General features: G+C 59.0%; 1 protein-coding gene across 1 annotated transcript in view; it reads left to right on the plus strand.

The window, feature by feature from the left end:
- CPT1A (carnitine palmitoyltransferase 1A) overlaps positions 1–16,862 on the plus strand; it is a 388,913-nt gene that overhangs the window by 133,570 nt on the left and 238,481 nt on the right. The window lies entirely within an intron of this gene.

Genomic DNA, 16,862 nt, shown 5'->3' on the forward strand with positions numbered 1-16,862 from the left:
AATAACCCACCATCACCACCAACAGCATCACCATCACCATTACCAACAACCCACCAACAACCACCATCACCATTATCAACTCTACCACCACCATTACATCCATCACCATCCTCATTAAAAACAACCCACCACCACCAGCACCAACAACACCATCACGTAACAACAAAACCATTCCTCCCACCAGCTGCCAGGCAACCCAGCACGGAGCCCCAATTCTTAGCTGCAGCCAAGGGGGAACCTAACGGAGAGGAGAAGCTGGCTGAATCAGATTTTCCTAGTGGCAACTCCTCTCCTGGCAGCTCCGCTGTGGCCGGAACCCAGAGTTCCACTCACAGCTCTGCAATGCCTCTCCGGGATGGCTGAGCGATCCCGAGGGCCTGCGAGCCTGTTCGGGGGGAGAAGCACACGTGAGTCACCGGGGCTGACATTCTCTGAGATCTGACGAAGTTTCTACTTTGGGAACCTATAACCGTGACTCAGCAGCGATTCATCCAGGAGGTGTGCTCTGCCCAGGCCCGGGGACGCTGGGACATGCCTCCTCGTGGGCCCTGCTCAGGCCACTGGCAGCGGGGGTCAGTGCTGGGCTGTGCATGCTGTCTCCTGTTGACCCTGTCAGGCTGGACCTGAGGGTCAGAGAGAGGTGCTCCCCAGGGGTCCACAGGGAGCAGCAGGAAAAGGCAGAACTTGAACCCAAAGCTCTGTGACTCCAAAGCCCACAGGCGTCATTGTCCAGAGTGGTTGCCATGCTGTCCCAGGCTGGCCTTTCGACTCTGCCTCACTCGTGGACCCGGGAGCCCTGCTCTGAGTGAGGTCTCTCTGGCTTCCACCCACCTTTCTAGGAGAATGGCTTGGTGGTCCAGGGGGTGCCCCCAGGGTAGCCATCTAAGCTGGCTGTGGGAGCCGCAGCGTGGCTGGATGCCTCTGTGCTGCCAGGGCCCAGGGCTAGGTGTCCGTCAGGGTTCCACCAGGAGAGAGATGACTCAAGCTGGAAAAGCTGCAGAGGATGGGGAGCACGAGGGAGGACACTGCACCCACTCCGGGCCACTGTCCTCCTTACTGAGGCCGAAGGGATGGGGGAGGCAGCATTGCCGGACCTGGAAGGAGATCCTCTTAGAGCTGCCCAGGGGGCAGGTGTGACCTTTAACCCAGGGACACAGCCTGCCCATGGTGACCCCAAAGGGGATCTGCTGTTATGGAGCCCAGGAACAGGGCCCATGGGGCTCAGCCTCTGGGGCAGAGAGCGGGGCAGAAAGGGAGCCTGGAGGGTCAAGGGAAAGTGCCAGCGCAGGGTGTGTGGCCCTGTGGACCCACAGCTTCTCCCACTCCCAATGGGAGCACATTGGGGAGGGGGGATAGTGGCCAAAGGGAGCTTCCCTCTGTGAAGCAGGCGGGAGGGGCGGGACACCCACCCAATCTCAGGTCTTCTAGTGGGCCCAGGGGTCCTCAGGAGACTGCAGGTGGTCCCCAGTGCATCACCTGGGGATCAATGTGCCCACAGCCCTGTCTGCACATCCCCTCATCCCCTCTTTCCCTGTGGGAGACCATTAGGGACCAGAACCCCCCAAATCATAGCTAGCGGTGATCAGCCTATAGCAACATCCTCTCCCTCTCCAGAGCTTGCCCAATCTGTAATCAGCAATTTCAAATGTACCAAGAAACAAACAAACAAACAAAAATGTGACTCATAGTCAAGAATGAAAAACAACAGTCAATGGAAATCAACCCTAAAGTGGTCTGGATAATAGATCTAGCAAACAAATCTTTCAAAAACAGCTCTAATAATATTTCCCGAAAGTTAAAAGATAATATGCTTGAAGAATTAATGGAAAATATAGTCTCAATAAGGAAACAGATAAGGAATCTAGGCAGAGCAATGGAAACTGCAATAAAGAGCCAAGTGGAAATTCTAAGTCTGAAAAGATAGAGACATTAACATTCACAGTTGGAGCTTTTGGGTCTGAAATTCTGTAGGGAGACCAGGTCGGGAGCGAGGTATTAGAAAGTCATCGGCATGGAGATGAGAGTAGGCTGTGGAGAATGAGCCAAAGCCTTCACTCCCACTGGGGAGGTCAGACAAGCAACCAACCACACTGAGCTCTCTTAGGTGACTGCAGATAGCGCCTTTTCAATCCCACCTCTCAGCGGACTCGGCCAGGAAACAGAGCCTCACTGCACTTGGTCCCTTTGATACCCAGCTGCTCACCACAAGCCCCTCGTGAGGCAGAGGGGTCCTGCAGATCCTTCCCTGCCCAGAAGAGCTGCTTTGGGAAACCAGCATGAATGGGGCTTCCGTCTGGGTTCCAGGCAGGTGACTTCTCCTGCTCTCTCCCACCCTTGCAAAATGTGGTATGTGATCTTGCTTGATTCTGGGACCATCAGAGCCCTGCTGGGTGCCCCATAACCCTTGGCTCCAGAACCTCAGGAGGGGCGGAGAGGGAGTGGCTGCTGTCAGGGCCTGCTGGGACAGAAATCGGAGCAGGGCTGCTGAGAGGAGAGAGAGGAGCTCCCATGCAGTGGGCAGGTAGTGATTACCAGTGTTTTTATCTGAGCTCTTACCTCGTGCAGGCACTGTGCTGAGCAGGTTACGTGGCTAGCCATAACGCCCTCATGAAGCGACAAGCCCCATTGTCCAGGCGAGGACCCAGAGACTTCGAGGAGCTCAGGACTAACACCAGGGTAAGATAGAAAGTGGTAGGACTCAGAGTCAAACCCGGGTCTCACTCACTCCAGAGTTTATGTTTAGACGGAGGTGTGTGCCCCACTGTTGTTTGAACCTATTTCTTCCAGAGTCATCCTGGTCTCTGCAAATGACTCCTCATTTTTTCAGCTGCTGATGTTAAGCACCTGGGAATCAGGATGGGCAGGTGGAGGAACGGATGAATGAATGGATGGGTGGATGGATGGTGGATGATTAAATGGATGAATGGATGGATGAGTGGGTAGATGAATGAATGGATGGGTAAATCAGTGGATAAGTGGAAGGGTAGATGGGTGAATGGATGGGTGGATGGGTGGGTAGATAATTGGATGGATGGATGGATGGATGGATGGATGGATGGATGGATGGATAGGTGGGTGGATGGATGGGTAAATTAGTGGATAAGTGGAAGGGTAGATGGGTGAATGGATGGGTGGATAGGTGGGTAGATAATTGGATGGATGGATGGATGGATGGATGGATGGATGGATGGATGGTTGGATGGATGGGTGGATGGATGGGTAAATTAGTGGATAAGTGGAAGGGTGGATGGGTGGATGGGTGGGTAGATAATTGGATGGATGGATGGATGGATGGATGGATGGATGGATGGATGGATGGATGGGTGGATGGATGGGTAAATTAGTGGATAAGTGGAAGGGTAGATGGGTGAATGGATGGGTGGATAGGTGGGTAGATAATTGGATGGATGGATGGATGGGTGGGTGGCTAGATAGATGGTTGTACATAGGAAGGGTCCCCACATCTTTTTATCCCTCCAAAATGATTACTTTTGTGGCTCCATCAGTGCCACCATGGAAGGATGGCTCTTTTGTGTGCCATGGGGGACCAGGAGGCCTAGCGAACAGGCCCAGCCCCTCCCATCTTCTCCACGCACATTCTTCTTCCCTTTACAGCCACTCCCCAGTCAGGCCACACACCCTGCCACCCACTCGAGGGACTCAGCTTTCCAGGAGGCTCTGCTGACCCAAATCTTCACGATCCTTGCTCGCCCACCCACCAGGAGATGCTGCTGGCTTCGGCCTCCTCTTCCTCCATCTCCCAAATCCAGCCCCACAGCCGGCCCCCAGCCCAGCGCGGAGCCAGCCCCCGTCACCGCAGCTGTCCACGCTGACAAAGCCGGGCTGTTCGATAAGGCCGTGCCAGCTGGAACGAGACACTTCCCGTCCGCCGGGAGCTTCTGCGCGGAGCCTGGGGGCAGCTGTCGGCTGGAGGAGCGGGAGCCGGATCTGGGGCCTGCTCGGGGCCTGCACCCTCTCCCCCCTCCCAGCAGAGGCTGCAAGGGGGCCTGAATTGGGGGGGCTGGAGGGAGGGCATTTGCTCTCTGGACCCTCTGAACCTGATGCTTAAAAGCCCACCCCTTTGGGAGGGACAGGGTTCTGTTGCTAGGACAGGGCTGGGGCTGGCAGAACGCTGGCCCCTCCCTGGGTGACACGGGTCTCCTTGGTCACCAGGTGCCAGTGACCAGAGCAAAGCCTAAAGGAAGAGGCGAGGGTCCGTCTGTGTGACCAGCAGCAGAGCATGGTCACAGCCAGGGTGGACGTTGGTGTTGGCCACCAGGGCGGCAGAGCAGTGTGCTCTGGCCCAATCCGGCCCTGGATCCAGCAGGAAGCCACTGCGTCCCTGGAACAGCTCTGCCAAGATCTCCACGGCAGCTGGACTGCCACTCCCGGCCCCTTTAGCGGGTCACTGGCCCCTAGACGCTCATCCCACAGTGATTTCTTGAGCACCTACTACATGCCAGGCATGGGGACACCACCAGGCACAAACCCCTGCCCTCGTGGCAACTAGTTCTCAGAGCACAGCCTCCTCTGACTGGGACCAGCCCTGCCCACTCACCCAAATCCCAGGCCCAGATCCCAGCCTCAGCCCAGATCCCAGACCCTGGACCAGACCCCAGGCCTAGACCCCAGACCCAGCCTAGACTCCAAGCCCAGACTCCAGGCTCAGCCCCCAACCCCCAGCCCTCAGGCTCAAACCCCAGACCCAGACCCAGCACAGATCCCAGACCCAGCTCCAGACCCCAGACCCCAGGCCACAGAAACAGACCCCAGATCCTGATCTAGGCCCAGACTCCAGGCCCGAGAACCAGATCCCAGACCCAGTCCCAGATCCAGACCCCGGGCCCAGATCCAGGCCCAGACCCCAGGCACGGGCCTAGACGCTGGGCCCAGATCAAGGCCCAGACCCCGGACCCTGGCCTAGACACAGACACAGGCCCAGACCCTGGGCCCAGACCCAGGCCCAGCAGAGCCAGCCGCCTTTTCTGGCTTGATTCCTTTATAAGTCTCTAATTACATCCTGGGAGAAACAATTAGAATGAAACTGAGGGGTTTTTCTCTCTCTCCCGCAGGCCAGGCCTGTTTAATAACTTAATTGAATACACAGAATTATAATTACAATGTTAATATTTCCTCTCGGTAAAGCCGGCACATTCTGCTGGAAGAAGCCTCTCTTGGGAACGGCATCTTCCCACAGCCCCCAGCACCTCCCGGTCCGAGGCCGGCCGTCCACCGCCTCCCCGCGGGCGCCCCCCGGCCCTCCTGGTCCTGGGGCCCCGCAGAGCTGGCAGGAGCCCCAGCCCGGGGGGGGGGCGGGGGGGGGCGGGGCGCGTCCTCCCATCCTGAGTGTTTACAGTCGAGCTCAAACCACACGGTGGAAATTACGATGAAGCTCCTAATTGCACATTTCCTTCCTCCAACCATTTTCTTTTGACGGTGGACTTTGAAAACGTTCACCACTTAATTTTCCCGGGGGCAGGAGCGGGGAAGAGAGGAGGCAGCGGGAGGGGGACCAGCTCCCGGGAGGGGCCCCTTCTTCTCCGGCGTCTCCAGCAGAGACTCTGGGGTCGCAGGCCAGGGAATCTTACCGCCCACCTCCCACCCCCAACGAGGTGTCTCCTTGAGGCTCATTTCTTGTTCGTAAAAATGCAACTAAGAATAGCCAGCAGCCAGCTTGCAAAATAATGGTTTGAGATGGGCTGGCACGTAGTAGGTGCACAGACTTGGGTGCCAGCCCTGAATGTCCATGCACTTGGGTAAGCCAGCTGATTCCCCAGACCCCCTGGATCTCTCGCTGTGAAACAGGCGCCAGCACAGGGTCCCCGCAGGGTGTGAGGCAGGTAATGGGCAACCACTCTTGCCCCCAGGCTGGGGCTCCGAGGGGGCCTCATCCCAGGGGGATGAGGGAGGAGGCTGCCATGTGGGAGACCGTGCAGCCCCTCTCAGCGAGGTTCCTGTGGAGAGGCCGCCCGGGTGGTGCTGGGACTAGGAGCCCCCACTTCTTGAGGAACAGGGAGCTGAGTCTCAGTGTTCCCATCTGTGAGCTGGGACCCCACCTCCCTCCCAGCTCCGACCATTCCATTCCCTCCTGTGCAACCCCCTGCAAATTCTGCCCTTGGCCCTGGCTGCTCCCCCGACACGTGGGCACTCTGATAATAAATGGCTGGTGCCACCCGAGTTCTCAGTTCGTGCCAGCTGCTCTCATAAATTATCTATCTCAGGTCTACTTCGACGCATTAGCTCATTTAATTCTTAAAACAATAATGCAAATAATGTATTTGCATTATTCCCATTTTACAGATGAAGAAACCAAGGCTCAACGTTGCCCAAGAACACAAAGCTAGAAAGGGGCAGCCCGAGGCCAGAGCCTCTGCTCTTAACCATTGTACCAACCTGCCTCCCTTCCGACGAAGCAGAGAGAGGCCAGGAGCCTGCTGAAGTGCCCACGGCAGGCTGCCAGCTGCACACAGGCACGGGAGCCCTAGCTCCCCAGCCTCTGTTTTTGCTCCTGCATCCCCCTCGCTTCCATAGTCACCACCCATCCCATCCTCGCAGGTCCTTCTTGGGAGAGGGACACCAAGGAAACGTCTCCTACAGTGAGGGACCTCGTAGCTTCCTGTGAAATGTTAATACCATCCCAACAGAAGACACCAGGACCCACGCCAGCTCACCAAGCCGCCCAGGAATGGTCAGGGCTGTCATTTCTATCAAACCACCGGGCACGAACCCCCTCTGTCGTCCCGGGAGGCTGCCCGGAGCTCAGGCCCTCAGCGGTGCCAGGGGTGCTGAGCCCACCTCCGGGCAACACAGGCAGGAGTAACAACGTCCCACGGCTCCAGTGGATGGTTAAAGAGGATCATGAATGCAAAACACAAAAAAAACGAGTGGGACTTTGAGCACAAAACACATGTGGCCTTGCTGAGATAGAGGGTTTCCGGAGAGCGGGGGGGAGAGGGGAAGGTGGACGGTTTGCAAAGAGGTTACACCAGCGTGGCGTCCGGCTGCAGCCTCGCCTTCCTTCAGCGCGATCCTCAGAGAGCTGGCGAGGGGTTTCTCCAGGGCAGACCACACGCCTCTGAGAAATGTGGGGGATGAGTGAATAAGTGAATGAATGAGTGGCGTTCAGGAGGCAGGTGCCCTTGGCAGGTGGGCCGTTCTCCTCTCCGGCTCAGTGAACTCATGTGCGGGGAGAGGACCTGTGTTCCCAGCTGCCCAAGTCTCCAGGTGGCAGCCCTGGGGCCTCACAGCAGCAGGGACCCGCACCGCCCACCCAGGGGGCACTTGGCCCCGCGAGGGTCAGACAGCTTCTGGGCAGAACAGGACTCAGAAGGCATCCCTCCCTTTCTGGGAAGTCCCACCGCCCAGCCCTCTCGCCCTGCAGGGCTCCAGGAGCCATGGCCTTGGCCATCCAGCTGGGGCAGGCAGTGTCTGTCCCCCCATCCACCACCCCTCCCCAACACACACACACACACACACACACACACACACACACAGGCATTTGGCAACGGCTCAGAAAGATTCCAGGGAGGTGGCCTTAAGAATGAGACACCGCATGCATGAAGGAATGTGTGGTAGGAAGTGACAGTGGTGACTCAGGGTGACTCAGCCTGCAGCCTGCCAGGGGCCCGTTCAGCAGCCATCTGTGGCCACAGCAGCCCTCGCCTGCTCACCTCAGGCAGGGGCCAGTTCCCCTCTCCCCAGGACCCATCTCTCAGCCTGGCTTTGTGCCCGGACACTTGGAGGATGGAGGGGAAGAAGGTCCATGACAGGTGCCTAGACTGAGCCCAGAAATGAAGTGGGGAGGACCTGTGAGCAGGAGGGGAGAGGGGCTGGGCTGGGAGAGGGACCCGGGAACCTCCTCCTGCTTTCCTTAGAAGCCTGTCTCATCCAGTACCCCTTGGTGTTACAGACAAGGAAACGGAGGGAACCTGAAGCGGAGATGACCAGCCAAAGTCAAGAGGCTGAGGAAGCTGGATGAAGAACAGGCTGCAAGACTCCCAGGCCCAGCTTAGACCCTGGGTTTCCCCAGGCTGCAGCCCAGTTGGTGGCAGGCGTGGGCATAATGCCAGGCAAGCCAAGAGTCTGCTCAGGACCTGCTAGCCCCACCAAGATCTCTGCCAGAGTCGGGTCATCTTGCCCACAGTCCCTCCTTGAGATGGACTCAGATGTGTATTGCACTGTCTACCAAACCACCAAGCCATCTATTCACCTGTCCACCTGTCTACCCATCCATCCAATGTGAACTCTTCCTTGCAGCCTGGCCATGACCTCAGCATCTGAAACACACACACATTCACCCTGTGTTCATCCATGCCCCATTCTCCAGATCTATCCATCTGTCCATTCACCCATTAATCCATCCACCCATTTGTTCACACACCCATCTATCATCTGTCCATCCATCCCATCACCCATCCATCCATCATCTCTCCATCCATCCATCCATCTATCCATCCACATGGCCATCAATTAATTCATCCATCCACACATTTACCCACCCACTTATCTATCCTCCCTTACACCCTTGGTCGGCAAACTGCGGCTCGCGAGACACATGAGGCTCTTTGGCCCCTTGAGTGTGGCTCTTCCACAAAATACCACGGCCTGGGCGAGTCTATTTTGAAGAAGTGGCATTAGAAGAAGTTTAAGTTTAAAAAATTTGGCTCTCACAAGAAATTTCAATCGTTGTACTGTTGCTATTTGGCTCTGTTGACCAGTGAGTTTGCCGACCACTGCTACACCATACATTTGTCAACCCATTTGTCTTTCCCCATACCAATCTGACCATCCATTCACCCATCAATGACGTATTCACTGGCCCACTCAAGCTTAGTAAGCCTTGACAAGGTAGCAGGCCCTGTGGCTTCCCCGTTACTCCCAGTCTTCCATGCCCACGCGTTCCTCTAGAGCTATCAAATCTTGTCCATCTCCAAGACCCCATGACTCAAGTCATGGCCCATGACTTCCAGGAGCTCACAGACCCAAGGGACAGACAGACAGACAGATCTGGACCCAAAAAATCTCTAGACCGGACAAAACTGTCTCTTCTCCTTCCCTCCCACCTTGTCAATGGTGGAGCCCTCGGCCTTGTTCCTGCCGCTGCTGACCTTCATCCCTCACCTGGTTGGGAAGGGAGAGGCCCCCAGGTCCTCACTGTACAGCTAGTTGGCCAGGAGAAGGCCTGGGCCCCAGACTCCAGGGCCGCAGTGATTACGAGCAATGCCTGTCGCTTCCCGCCTGGCCCCAGCCCGCCCCTCCCGGTGTTTCTAGGTGCCGTCTGTGGTCCCTGGCTGCAGGGCCTACAGTAATTAATTCTGGACGGGGCCCCGCACTTTGAGATTGCTGGATAAGAGGGAATTCCAGATGGGCAGCTCAGCCCCATAAAACCATAATTGGCTGTGTTTTTATAATCATAATAATACCTTACAGCTTTTGCATTTCAAAGCACTTCGTTTCCATGAGTGAGTTTAGTGCCGCAGCCGCCATGGCCGGAGGGTCAGGAGGGGCCCTGATGAGACCGCTGGATGGCACAGCCCTGTGTGAGCCTCAGTCTCCTCAGCTGTGCAGGGGGGGGCCATGCCCACCTGGCTGGGCGCATGAGGTCGGAATGAAGCCAGTGCCCTGGGGCGCGTGATACAGGAGCCTGTGGTCAGCTGGGTGAGGGGGCGCAGAGCCCATGGACTGTCCACCTGCCATGAGAAATCACACCCCCTCAAGCGGCCCAGAAGGTGTCACAGACTGAGGTTCCAAGGCGACATCCAGCACCTTCCTCCTCTACCCGCGTCCTGCAGGTGGCTCCTGAGGGTCAACCACCGTCCCTTCCTCCGCTGCATTGTCATGCTGTGTGAGTGACCGTGGGACAGAAACGAGGTGACGGAAATAGTCTCCACACATGACAGATGGGACCCAGTGCGGCCATGCCCAGTCAGGGACCCTCCACCGTCAGCTGCACAGGAGCTGTGGGGGCTCAGGGTCCCCTCCGCAGCCCGTTCCTCTGGGCTCCAGAGGCCCCAGGGCCTGCAGACAAGGGAGCGGCTGAGGCACTTTCAGGGAGAGTGCCAGGGACACCGTGCCACCCTGAGGGGGCGCCAGGCCCCAGGCAGGGGCAGGGCCTAGCGGTGGCCTCTCCCCCAACAGTCCTCTTTGGTTCAAGCTCGGGGCTGAGGCCCTGCCTCAGTGTCTCCCAAACTGACCGAGGTTCAGGGTCTTAGATTTCTCTCCGCTGATGTCTTTGGCGACCCTTGCCCACCAGGCCTGGGGGGTATCTCTACCACTGCTGCAGCAGCCCCTCTGCTCTGGGAGGGCCTTGTTAGAGGGTAGCCATGCCTCCCCTGCCAGGCCCCTGCCCTGCAGCCCTTCCTCACCTGCCCAAAGCCAGGCGTGGCTTTCCAGGTCAGCTGGGTCTCTGGCCCCACCCAGCCTCCTGCTGTCCTGGGCTCCACCCCAGTGCCCCTCTGGGCGGCCCCGGTGGCCCTGCAGCTCACCAGTTCTCTCTTGTCTCCAAGCCTTTGAGCTGATGGTGCTCTTCCTGGAGCCCCACCCCTGCCTCGCCCCCCCCCATCCCTTCCCCTGGCTGATGTCTCCTCACCCTCAGGGGTCTGCCCAGGTGCCCCCAGGGATCAGGTCAAAGTCCCTGGCACTGAGGGGTTCTGGGACCAGCTAGTGAGTGAAGAATACCAGATGCCAGTGAGACCCCCTGGGGCTCCGTGTGCCCATGGAAACAGCACTCTGGGAGGAGACACTGCTGGGTTTGGGAGTCTGTGCCCTGAGGGCCATCGTTTTCTCTCTATTCCTTCATCTTCCTCCATCCTTGGATCCATCCCAGCCTGGGAGGTGGAAACCACAGAGGGGAGCGGGCCCACTGGGCAGGGGCTGGCTGCCCGACCTGGGCCCCGGCCTCCCAGTTGCCTGGGACAAAGACCCATCAGTCCGCAGGGGAGAACCCAGTCTCCTATGGCCAGTCCCAGGCTCTGGTCCCTGCCCCGGCCCCCGGGAGGGTGAGCCAGGAGGCTGGAGAGAGAGATGAACACCAGCCTGGCAGATGTATACACTGAAACCCCGCCCCAGGATAGGGGGTGGGGGCTGAAAACCCAGGCAGGATACGGGAGTCGGGCAGGTCCTGTCTCTGTGAATGAAGCATGGCCCAGCTTCCTGCCGGCCTCGCCTGACCACCCTGTAACCTCAGGAGAAGCGCTGACAAAAAGGGGAACTTCAAAAATCTAAGTATGAGTCAGACAGAAGCAAAACAGACAGAAATTCCTCCTGGGTTTCACTGACACTTTACACGGAGACTCGCCCCGGAGTTGAAATTACAGACGGGCCCCTGTAGGAGCCTCTTGAACTGCTGGCCACACGGGGTCTCTCTGTCCCCTTGCCCCCCATTTGGGCAGCGAAGGGCCACTCCACACGCCCTCTCTGGGGCCCCTGACAGGACACGGCGATGTAGGAATCCTGAGGGTCCTCCACCCGCTATGAATCCAGCAACTTGGTATTGAGCCCTTACTATGCGCCAGGCCTTGTGCTGTGAACAAGAGACACAGGGTCCCTGCCCTCCAGGGGCTGCTGTCCTCCAGTGGGGACCAGTGAACACACAAGCAGGCTGCGGAGTGCTGTGGGTTGCGGTCTGTGCTACAGAGAAGGGAGCAACCGGCTTTAGCAGGAACCGGCAGGAAGACCTGGTGGGGCAGGTGGCACGAGTCCGAAAGGAAGAGGCAGACCCTCAGAGCGAGGACGGGCATTCCCGGGGGCAGCTCGGGGTGTCCTAGGCCCCGCAGAGGCCGCTGTGATGAGAATGAGGCAGGACAGGACGGAGAGGGTGGCTTGCACAGGCCTGCTGGCCTCTGGGCCAGAGCTTGGGCAGGGTGCCTGGGCAAGCAAAAAGCAAGGTCGCCGAATGCCCGGGGGTTCCCGTCCTGCAGGCTGGCCAGCTTGGGGAGAAATCACAGGCTCATCTCCCTGGGAGTTGGCAGGAAACCCCCTCCATCCTGGGGGGGAGGGGGTGTGGAAGGGGGGAGAGGAGGAAGGGGCTGCCCACCCAGCTCTGGAGGTCTTGCCAGAGATCCCCCCAAACTTCCTTCTGACCCCCATCCCCTCCCCGGGCAGAATCCCCCCCCACCCCCACCCCCCTCTGCTCGCCCAGGCTAATCAGATCTGCTGTCCCTTTAAAGGGCCCTGAGTCAGAGTTAAGAATGAGCCTGACTCAGGGTGGAAGGGGTGGTCCCTGGGTGGCCGGGCGCCAGGGCGGCAGCCGCGGAGGGAGCCCGTGACTGCAGCTCCCTGTGTGCGCTCTGCCGCGAAGGGCAGAAACCACAAAACGCCATTTGAATTCCACTGTGCAGCGCGACTAGTGTAACTAGGTTACCCCTCATAATGGGGGCATTGAGGGCCCACGCGGGCCAGCCGGCCGGAGCCAGCTGATGCTGAGGTCATCTCCCGTTAGGCGTCTCCCCCCCACCCCACGAATTAAGGACTTGAAAAAAAAAATGCACCAGGAAACGAAAGCGGGAGCCAGAACGGAAGTCTTGGTTTTATTTATAGTTGATAACTTGTGTCCGGCCTGCTCCACGGAGGCCCAGCAGGGAGGATGAGAGAGGGCCCCAAGGCGGGGTGACACAATGCCACAGACCCTGGGATAAGGTGGCATTCTGGAGCGAGCTTGAGTCTCTGTCCTGAGCTCCCTAGCAGCCAAAGCAAGAGGGGAACAGGATGTGGCGACGGGGCAGGGGTGGGAACCTGGGGTCTGGGAGCCTGGGTTCAAAGTACAGCCCTGCTCGGAGGAGCTAGAAGGCCCCGGGCTCTGCTTTCTTACCGGAAAATGGAGAGAAGAATACTGAATCGGTCGGGAGGGCCTGGCAAGGCACCCAGCACTGACTCCTGCGTTTGAGTGGCTCTGCTGGTCTAGGGTCTACTGGTAGGTAGCGCAGTTACCCACTCCCCACACCTGCATGCCTGGCAGACATCACTAATGGATGGCAGCACAGTTTCCCAGCCACATTCTGCCTCACGGCCCCACCCACACAGTCTCCAGGGGCCATCACCAATGTGTCAGAGTCGCCTGGGGATGAACCTGCTTGTCATCCAGGCCTATAAGCAGCTGAGGAGAGGCCCAGGAGGGCCTCCGTCATCTGAGGAATTCCCAGCACCTGGCTGACCCCTGTGCATGGTGGACACTCAAAAAAAAAACAACAAAAAGTCTAATAATGAAAGAAGGGAGAGAGAAGAGGGGGAGGAGAATGGCAGGGCAGAGGAGGAGACAGGTGTGAGGGGGCAGACACACGGACTTGGGCAAGTTGTTGGGTTTCTTTGGGCCTCGGTCTCCTCATCTGTTAAATGGGAATATTTAGTAAGTGCCTCATGGCATGGTCCTGACCATTGATGAGGCCGCGTGTGTACCCTGGAAGTCCCTGTGCACGAGGGTGAAGATGGCGGTGACAGGCATCGCCATCATCATTGAGGAGTTCCTGACAGTAGAGGTGGAGCATGGCGGTCTGGACCCGGGCAGTCCTCCTAACTCACAGGCCCCAGGCCACGCCCCTCCGCACCCCGCCAGGCACTCAGCCAGCACCCAGAGCCCCCTGGCCAGGGCCCGGCTGGAGCAGTGTGGGCGTCCTCAGGCCTGTCCTTCCTCCCTCCTCACAGTCCGGGCAGCTGTATCCAGCCCAGGGGCTGCTGCCCGGCCTGCCCTCCGTGCAGGGTCCCCTTGACCCTGGTCAGGAGGCCCAGGGAGGTGTTAGCGAGCGTTACACTCTTGCTCGGCCGGGTCATTTCCACCCGGGGCCTGCTTCCTGTGCACCTGCTCGCACCATAAGCCAATGGCCTTGCCGACCTCCACCTCAAAGGCTGCCCTCTCGGGCCCTGGTGCTGGCACCCTGGCAGCAGCTGGTTCCCAGAAACACTGGGGCTCGACTTCACAGGGGGCTCCTGGCCTCGGTGGCCTGTCCGAGGTGTGTCCGGGACCCTGCCTCCGGCCGAAGCCGCACCACCTGGACCCTCCTCCTCTCTCTTCCCCTGTGGCTCCCGCAGCAGCCATCACCCTGAGGGGCCCTTTGCCCAGAGAAATAGACGTCTCCTCACAGGGCCAGGCTGGGAGGGAAGGATGAAGCCGGGGCTCAGCCCTGGATCCCTCCACGGCATGTCCACCAGCCCACCCAGGGGATCAGAGGAGCCAGTCCCTGTGCCCCAGGGGGTCAGGCAATGAGCAAGAGAACAGACCGTAATGCCCAAATGTCAGCAGCTGCAGCTGTCGCTGTGAAGGAGGGAGATGTGGGCCGGGAGGGAGAGGTCCCAGCAGCTGCTCAGGGGCGGTCAGTAAGTCCTCGCCGAGAGGTGACCCTGAACCTGAGAACCAATGGGAAGAAGGAGGGAGAGATTGCTCAGGGGGAGGTACAGCCCAGAGGCCCCCGTGGGGGCGAGCATGGGGAGGTGGCCCAGCAGGGTCTGGAGACCAGGGAGGGGACAGTGTGTGGGCAGGACCAGCCCAGGGAGGCCAAACCCTGGGATCTCATGGTGCCGGACGTTGTCCTAAATGCCAGGGGAAATCATCGGAGGCTCTCAGGGTTGATTTAGGACCAGAGAAGGGCATTCGGCTTCTGGGTAGGCCCTGCACCCAAGGGAGTCTGGCCCCTCGTCAGCAAGAGATCCTACTCTTCGGCCAAGGACAGGGCAGGGCAGGCAGCCTTCTGTGCCTGGGTCACCGGGCCTCCTGCCCCTTCACGTCTCCACCTACACATCCAGAACCTCAAATCCATGGGGACAGTCCCAGCCCAGCTTCCCTCCATTGCTCCCAGATTCTGCACTCATGACAGTCATGACCAATCAATGACAGAATCCTCAACCCAGTACTCAGGCAACTGATCCTTGGGGGTGGTTGGGATCTGGGCCTTTCTTCTCAGTGGGATGGACACCCAGCTTTGTCATGAAGCCCACCAAGGTCTGACCCTCCTTTTTGCCCTCTGGCCACTTTTGGCCAAGACAGTTGGAAACCGCAGAAACCAGTACAAAGGGGAATGAAACAGTTCTCTCTCTCTCTCTCTCTCTCTCATAGGAACATAGGCAGAGCAAGGTCATGTGCACACAAGTCGTCTGAAGACAAGTGAAATACAAGCCAGGCACTCTGTCTCAGGGTCTAGGAGTATGCCTGCACACAGAAGGCGCTCAATTGATGTCTGATGAGTGAAGGACCGTCATGGGTCCAGGCTGCTTGTGGGCAGTCATCCTGGCCCAGCACTGCCTCTTGGCCGTGGCCCACCTCCTGGACCTTGCCGAGGCCCTCCCGGTTCTCACCTCTCCCGTGAGAGGAGTGGAGGCTGTGGGCCGCCAGGCCCATGGGGCCCTGGAGGAAGCAGGGCCCGGCGTGCTTGCCTGGAGTCTTTAAATGCCTGTTGCTATAAAGGCAGAGTGGGGACTGGGCTGGGAGAACCGGGCTCACGGGAGGGGCTCTGGCAGCCACCCACCATCCCTGCCCCTTCCTCGGGGGGATTAATTGGCATCAAGAAAGGGTTTTCGGAAATGGCTGTGTCTGAAAGGCCCCTGCTTAATGTTCCCTTAAATTGGAATGGGTTTCACTTGACAACGTGTCTGCTGACCCGCGGGGAGAGGGCAGCCCCTGCCCGAGCGGGTGCCCGCTGACCCAGGGATTCCTGCAGCTCCGCTCTGCTCCGTCCATGGGCTCCCTTCGCCAAGTTCAAAGGAATGCCTTTTCCCGCAGCAAAACCACAGTGGGCGCTCGGAGAGTCATTGCCCTCGGTTCAGGCACCCCTGTGGGAACCTGGGTCCGAGACATTCCTCTGGAGAGAAGAATGTGCACGTGGGGGACAGATGGGCCCCTGCCAAGTCCAGTCACTCAACGGGCAGAGCCTGCGGCCGGGGAGGACAGACTCCAGGCCGGGCCTGGGAATAGAGCCTGGGAGGGACCACGGTGGACTTGGGGGGCGGGGGGGTGGGGGCTGTATGCACCTGCCTCAGGGCGCTCTGAGTTAGGAGGTGGTCCCAGGGCTTGTGGCTTAGCAAGGTGACACAGGATGGAAAAGACCAAGGGCTGGTGCAGCAAAATCTTCCCAGGGCAGGTCCTACCTAAGGTGAAAGCTCAAATTAGTCTGGACGAACGGGCTGCGCTCCAGCACCTCTGTTCCCCGGCTCACCAAACCTCAGGAGATGGAAGAAGAGGAATAAACAGGTGTGTAAACAGGGCTGGGCGAGGGCTCCCCATTTTACAGAGGCTACATTTGACCCCGACAGCTATGCTGTGAGTGTTGTTGGGTGGGGGTGGAGGACTGCAGTGACCTGAAGGCTGGGCTGGGACTGGAGGAGTCACCCCCAGACGGCTCCTCCACACGGCTGTTGCCCCCGAGGCCTCGCCCCACGGCTGCTTGAGTGTCCTCACGACATGGCGTGAGGTTGAAGACAGCGGGGCAGAAGCCACACGCCTTTTAGGACATGGCCGGGGGAGGCTTGCTCTGTCATCACCACAGCACCCTATGGGTTGTCAGGGACACCTCTGGAGGCGGAAGGAGCTCCCCGAGGGTGCGAGGCCAAGGGTCACCAGAGGCCACCTGAACCAGCTGCCACCCCCCCCCCCCCCCACCTCGCCCAGACCTGTCCAACTCCCCCACGGGAACCTGAGTTCTGCTACCAGACCCTCGGGCAATTGTGCGGTGGTGCCTGGGGCTGGAGAGATTTCAGTGACAGGTGGGAGTGGGTGCTCAGGAGGAGGGGCCCTGTGGGGGCACCACGCTGAGAGGAGATGGAGCCCGTGCCCTGGAGGCAGCTGTGGACCTGTGTCTCCGTGGAGGTGAGACGCTCACACCGGCCATCATCACGTTTGGGAAGCACCTGGTGGTGGGGGCGCAGGGGGCATCCTTCTC

Source organism: Pipistrellus hanaki (genome assembly GCF_964339955.1).
Source record: "Pipistrellus hanaki genome assembly, chromosome: 9".
NCBI lineage: Eukaryota > Metazoa > Chordata > Mammalia > Chiroptera > Vespertilionidae > Pipistrellus > Pipistrellus hanaki.